At 38.5% G+C, this 7,456-nt stretch overlaps 1 long non-coding RNA gene across 1 annotated transcript; it reads left to right on the top strand.

Annotated features, from left to right (window-relative positions):
- The first annotated feature begins 324 nt into the window (after positions 1 to 324).
- Positions 325 to 5,777, top strand: LOC127496219 (uncharacterized). Its single transcript, XR_007925267.1, has 3 exons — positions 325 to 481; positions 1,203 to 2,105; positions 5,258 to 5,777. It is a non-coding gene; the product is annotated as an uncharacterized LOC127496219 (long non-coding RNA).
- The last annotated feature ends 1,679 nt before the right edge of the window (positions 5,778 to 7,456 follow it).

Raw genomic sequence — 7,456 nt, 5'->3', positions numbered from 1 at the left:
AAGCTTTGTTTCTCCCATAATTGCGCTATGTAGTCATTTTCAAGTGTATCATGTAGTGATTAGGACTGGATCCAGTTAAAAACCCAGTGCAACTTCTGGACTTAAATTTTATATCTGTGCTGTTGTGCATTATGGGTAGGGTGGGAGAAACCAAGTGTGGAGGATGAAGGGGATCATTTGTTGTTTTAAAATTGTACAGTTGTACAAAGGTGAAATATGTATACATGGCTGTTAAATATATATAAAAATTGTTATATATTGATTAGGGGAAGTACAAAAACATCTTGTAAAATGGAAGTTTATTTTTTTGGTGAATTTAATTTGTGGTTGCTTGCTTGACTTCTAAACTATAGCCTAATGGTTGTGCCCATGGATATAAATGTTCACAAGATGAGTTTGGACATATTTAGTCAGTCTGAGGTGGTGGCTGTGTGAGGTTGCTGGACAAGATTGATTGAAAGCAGGTGAATTTAATCAAAAGGTATTTATTCACATTGTATATTTATTTATTTATACATATTTTCCCTGTTTGTGTGTTTTTGATACTGATACTGGTTTATTTCTAAATATCTATTTGTCTTACCAATGGAATTCCATTATTATTATTATTATTATTATTATTATTATTATTATTATTATTATTATTATTATTATTATTATTAAATTATATAAAACAATGTGATCATACTAAATTTTATTAAACTGTAAATGTTTTTCACCTCCTTACAAAAAGTTCTTGCTGACAAATGGGTAAAATGTAGAGGTTTGAAGGATATTGAAATATAAAGATTTAAAAGTGACAATTAATTAGATTAGGTGATATGTGAGCGGGCTAATTTCCAAGCCACATATCGTCACTTGGACGTCACTTCCTGTTTGTTGCTGCCGCGCTGTTTGAGTTAGAGCTCCGTCGAGTTGATTCCTAATTGCTTGTTTTTTTTCTCTTAAAATCAAATTTATAACCTATCATTCTCTCTTTTACGGCGGGGGAGCACATCCCCGACACTATTTTATATAAAAAACACTCGGATTGCCTTGATATCGCTAGTTTTATCTGACTTCTCGAACATTCGCTACTAGCTTTAGCCTGTTAGCAATAGCGGCGTGGTCACACTAGCGTTTGTACTCTTCTCACTCACAATATTATTGTTCATCTATACTAATGGCGAGTGTATCGAATGTGTCTCTATCTTTGAGTGCAGGTGAGGACACGTTCGAGCTGCATGCGGTGCAGTTGGAGCTGGAGGCCGTGGAACGACAGATCCGGACCCTTCTGGAGAAGCAGGCCGAGCTACGGGAGCGGCGAACAGCGCTGGAAACATCCCGTGCTGACGCTCACCAATCCTCGGTAAGTTTGCAGCGCGATATTAACATTCCTGCTTCCTCTACGCCGTGTGCTTCTCTGCACAGGGCCCGAGCACCCAGAACGCGTTCATCCCAGCCCTCGTTCACTCCGGCGCCGTCACACCAGGGACCTTGGGTTCTTCAGCAACGGAAGGCGCGAGCCAGGCCTCGGACCAGGACCTCTCCCCCTCCGCCGCCCCCGGTTTTCGAGGTCTCGACGAGGAACCGCTTCTCCCCTCTTCGCGAGGCAGAACGCGACGCCGTGGTCATCGGAGACTCCATCGTCCGTCACGTCCACGCTACCACAACCAAAGGTAAGGTGCGCCGTCACTGTTTTCCTGGTGCTCGTGTCCTCGATGTCTCTGCGCAGGTTCCCGCGATCCTGAATGGCGCTGAGAGCATCGGAGCTGTTGTTCTGCACGTGGGGGTGAACGACACCAGGCTGCGGCAGACGGAGGTGCTGAAGCAGGACTTCAGGAGCCTGATCGACACGGTACGAGCCACATCGCCCGCGACGAGGATCATCGTGTCCGGACCGCTTCCGACGTACCGACGTGGACATGAAAGGTTCAGTAGATTATTTGCTTTAAATGAATGGTTAATGTCTAACCCTAACTGAACAGAAGCTGCTCTTTATAAATAATTGGAATCTTTTCTGGGAGCGACCTAGGCTCTTCCGTGCTGATGGCCTGCACCCCAGCAGAATCGGAGCTGATCTTCTGTCGGAGAACATCTCCAAGACGCTTCGCACCGTATGACTAGTAAGTCAAACCTTAAATCACAGTCTGTGTTCTACCCACTTAATTGATAGAAATGGGAGTGTAATACAGTCTATAGAAACTGTGTCTATTCCCCGAATAGTGAAGTTCAACAATAAAAATAAAGGATCTAGAAAAAATCTGATCGTGATCAAACCAGAAATTCGCAAAATTACTGAACAAAAACAATTTCTAAAGCTAGGGCTACTAAACATTAGATCACTGACACCTAAGGCGGTTATTATAAATGAAATGATCACAGATAATAGTCTTGATGTAATTTGCCTTACTGAAACATGGCTTAAACCAAATGATTATTTCGGTCTTAATGAGTCTTGTCCACCTGGCTACTGTTACAAAAATAAATGCCGTCCGGTTGGCCGTGGCGGTGGTGTTGCAACAATCTATAGAGCGATTCTTAACGTTACCCAGAAAACAAACTACAGGTTTAATTCATTTGAAATTCTCGTGCTAACCGTTACTCTCAGATATAAGTAAAAAGTCGCTACTATCTCTTGCTTTGGCTACTGTTTATAGACCTCCAGGGCCTTATGTTGATTTCCTAAAAGAGTTTGCAGACTTTCTCTCAGACCTATTGGTCAACGTTGATAAAGCGCTGATTGTTGGAGATTTTAACATTCATGTAGATAATACAAATGATGCGTTAGGAGCTGCGTTTACAGATTTACTAAACTCGTTTGGGGTCAAACAAAACGTCACTGGACCCACTCACCGTCTTAATCATACACTAGATTTAATTATATCACATGGAATCAATCCTACTGATATAGAAATTCTACCGCAAAGTGATGATATCACTGATCATTACCTTGTAACATGTGTACTGCATACTGCTGATATTTGTCAAATTGCGCCACGATATCGACTAGATAGAACAATTCTTCCGACAACTATAGATAAATTCACAAATAAACTGCCTGATCTGTCTCACCTGCTCATTGTACCCAAACACACAAATGATCTTGAGAAAATTACTAGCAGTATGTGCACCACTTTCACTAGTACATTAGATACTGTTGCACCGATGAGATTAAAAAAGGTTAGAGAGAAAAATACTGTACCATGGTACAACAATATTACTCACGCTATCAAAAGAGAAACTCGTAATCTAGAACGCAAATGGAGACAAACTCGTTTAGAGGTCTTTAGAATCGCGTGGAAAGACAGCTCATCCCGTTATAGAAAGACTCTAAAAGCAGCCAGGGCCGAGCATCTCCGCAAACTCATAGAAAATAACCAAAACAATCCAAGGTTCTTATTTAGTACAGTGGCTAGATTAACAAATAAACAAACATCACCAGAACAAAACATTTCATTACAGTTTAGTAGCGATGACTTTCTGAATTTCTTTACTGAAAAAATCGAAAGCATCAGAAATACAGTTGTAAATGTACAACCCTTGACAGAGTTTTATGATTCAGCCTCAATTATCGTCCCTCAAGAACAGTTGCAGTGCTTTACAACTATAGGACAGAAAGAGCTAAATAAACTTATCACAGCGTCTAAACCAACAACATGTTTATTAGATCCAATACCCACTAAACTACTGAAAGAATTGTTACCTGTAGCAGAAGAGCCTCTTCTCAATATTATTAACTCGTCTTTATCTCTAGGTCATGTCCCAAGACCGTTCAAGCTAGCAGTTATTAAGCCTCTCATTAAGAAACCACAATTAGATCCAAATGTATTGGCAAATTACAGACCCATTTCAAATCTTCCGTTTATATCTAAAATACTAGAAAAAGTGGTGTCGGTGCAATTGTGCTCCTTCTTGCAAAAAAATGCTATCTATGAAAAATTTCAGTCAGGATTCAGGCCTCATCATAGCACAGAAACTGCGCTCGTTAAAATTACAAATGACTTCCTTCTAGCTTCTGACCAAGGCTGTATCTCAATACTAGTGTTACTTGATCTCAGTGCTGCGTTCGACACTATAGATCATAAAATACTCCTAGATCGACTACAGAATTACACTGGTATCCAGGGACAGGCATTACGGTGGTTTAGGTCGTATCTATCAGACCGTCACAATTTTGTTTATTTAAACGGGGAAAAATCTAAGATAACGATAGTAAATTATGGAGTGCCTCAAGGATCTGTGTTAGGCCCTCTGCTATTTTCAATATACATGCTGCCACTTGGTAATATTATAAGAAGACATGGAATTAGTTTCCACTGCTATGCCGATGATACTCAATTATATATTTCAACACAACCAGATGAAAACTCTAAATTATCCAATCTGACAGAGTGTGTTAAAGAAGTAAAACATTGGATGACTAGTAATTTTCTTCTATGAAATTCAGATAAGACTGAAGTATTACTTATTGGGCCAAAAACCTGTACACAGAATCTCTCAGACTACAATTTGCATTTAGAAGGATGTACTGTTACTCCATCCTCGACAGTTAAAGACCTGGGTGTTATATTAGACAGCAACTTGTCCTTTGAAAATCATATTTCATATGTTACAAAAACAGCCTTCTTCCACCTCAGAAACATTGCTAAGATACGGAATATGTTATCTGTTTCTGATGCAGAAAAGTTAGTTCATGCTTTCATGACGTCTAGACTAGATTACTGTAATGCATTACTAGCTGGTTGCCCTGCTTCCTCAATAAACAAGCTACAATTGGTACAAAATGCAGCTGCTAGAGTTCTTACCAGGTCAAGAAAATATGATCATATAACACCAATTTTATCATCTCTTCACTGGTTACCTATTAAGTTCCGTATCGATTATAAAGTACTGCTAATGACCTATAAGGCTCTAAATGGTTTAGCTCCTGTGTACTTAACCGATCTTTTATCGCCCTACAATCCTTCACGCTCTTTAAGATCACAAAACTCTGGACTTCTGGTTGTACCTAGGATAGCTAAGTCCTCTAAAGGAGGGAGAGCGTTTTCACATTTGGCTCCTAAACTCTGGAATAGCCTTCCTGATAATGTTCGGGGCTCAGACTCGCTCACCCAGTTTAAATCTAGATTAAAGACACATCTCTTTAGCCAAGCATTGACATAATCCATCTCATATCAGATCAATTGCACATGACTATCTTTGCTTAATGTTATGAACAGCAGCTATGCTAATTATTCTCCATTTGCTTTTCTGTTTTACCTCGGGACGACCTCAGATGACTAAAACTTTGGAAGAGACTGCGCCAACTCCTGCGATGACTTCAGAAGATGCAACATCTGGATCAACACGCACATTCGCAAATTTCTATATATCCTAATTATTGTTAATATGTAATTCATTTTTCCAGGAGCTCTTTGCTTCTACCTTCAATTAAATTGCTAACAGTGATTGTATATTAATCGCCTAAATTATTACATTATCAGCTAACTGCAGTCTCCAAATTGTAATGTTGACATGCATTCTCTGTAAAGCTGCTTTGAAACGATATGTATTGTGAAAAGCGCTATACAAATAAATGTGAATTAAATTGAAATTGAATTGAATTAATTAGTATTTGGGGGCTGCACTGTGATCCTTAACTTTTAATTTGTCAAATGACTCGTTTTAAATAAAAAAAAAAAAAAAAAAAAAAAAAAACAGATTTTTGGTATATATACTGTTACACTGAATGACATTTAGTTTTAGCGTAAATCATGGTAAAATGTAAGAGTCTTTTTTTTTTTTTTTTTTTTCTTTTTTTTTTTCAGAAAAATATTAAATTAAACTGGACACATTCTAATGTATTTTTTTTAATGCTTAAACTCCTTATCTTTTTTGACCTATTTACCTTTTAGAATTTGAAAGATAAAGATATTGTTTGATAAGTGAGATCTCTGATTGAGGTTCTCAAATAAAAAAGTAGTGCTTGAAAAGTTCTTGAAAGTCCTGGAATTTCATTTTACAGTATCTGCATGAACCGTGTTATAAGTTAAATAATCTTTTTGTTCAGCGTATGATTGCTGTTTGTTTTGGAAATGGAACTTTGTGCTCATTTGTAGTAATGTTTATTGTATTATGCATCATTGTTTCCCTTATTGTGAACAACACACAGCCGTATCTGGTTGACCTTCTGAAGGTAAGAAGTTAAACCTGCACTTCACGATTACAGATAACGGATACGGTTTTAGATGAATTTGTCTTTACAGTCTTTGCTCTGGACTGTTTTTGAACTCAAAAATCAGTGTCATGTGAAGCCATCCTCGTATGGAAACCTAACTTGTGTGAAGACCTGAGTCTACTAGCACAAGTCAACAGTCCTAGGCTGCAGATATGGCACTTACTATTATAATTTTCTTTTTCTATTCTAATATATATATATATATATGTTCTTTCAGCACATTGCCTTGTGACATGCATTACTCCTGCTTCAATGCAGGAAATTAAGCAGTCCAGCTAAGGTATGTGGTTTCTTTTTACAGTTGTCTGGCTATTCCCAGTGCTGATTTTGGTCCAGATGTAGCCACCGTCTACTCATCTTGTTTTTGACTGACCAGGATTTGAGCAGAATGCACTGACACCAAAAACTGATGGAAGATTGAGCAGGTTTCCTTAAATCAATGGAATGTGGCCTTCCTTCTATGTATCCTCTGATCAACCAATGTTAGGTATGCTATTTGCTGAGGAGACAAACTGAGTGAAGTCGGTTGCCTGCAGGTGCATGTCCAAAACCACAAGCTCAGATATCAGATAGGGTCAAACAAAACGTAGTGAATTTAGATGGCAGAGGTGTATTTAACAGTGTGCACACTAAAAAGCTAAAGGGATGGTTGATCATTGGTGTTTTTATTTAATCAACATTTAAGCTGTTGTAATGTTTGAGATGGTTTACAAAGGCTCTCCACATTTCTTCAGTGCTTGCTCCTGTCTGATTTCTATTTATTTATTTTTTAAAATCAGTCTTTTGAAAATAATTATCTGTTCTTGTTGGTGTGGATGTATGATTGGTAATTTGTAGTTAAATTTTACCTGTCAGCATTCTGCATTTGTGCCAATTTACTATGAGGTGATACCAGACTCAAAAAGCAGATGTTAGTGAATCTCAGCAGAGTTTTATTGACAGGTTTGTAAAATGGAGACAGACTGGTGGATGGATACTTGAATAACTGAGTCTCTTGTTCTTGAGCGGGTTGGTGATGGCGTTGGAAAACCAGCGGTGCAGCACACCTTGTTGTCAGTTGCACCTAAGTATTCCAGGTTGGTAGACGGACAATGGAGACATGCAGGAGATTCAGGGGAGTCTTATACTAGAAGTGCCGAGAAAGGATTCAAGAGGAGACCTTTAAAGCACACAGAGAGAATCACTGAGAATCACAAGGAGCTTGGCAGTGTGAGTAGAACAGGCAAGTAGTCTGTAAACATGAACGGACAATGACTG

Source organism: Ctenopharyngodon idella, chromosome 15 (genome assembly GCF_019924925.1).
Source record: "Ctenopharyngodon idella isolate HZGC_01 chromosome 15, HZGC01, whole genome shotgun sequence".
In the NCBI taxonomy this organism is placed as follows: domain Eukaryota; kingdom Metazoa; phylum Chordata; class Actinopteri; order Cypriniformes; family Xenocyprididae; genus Ctenopharyngodon; species Ctenopharyngodon idella.
The sequence above is the reverse complement of the archived record's forward strand: the minus strand, read 5'-3'. Positions and strand labels throughout refer to the sequence as shown.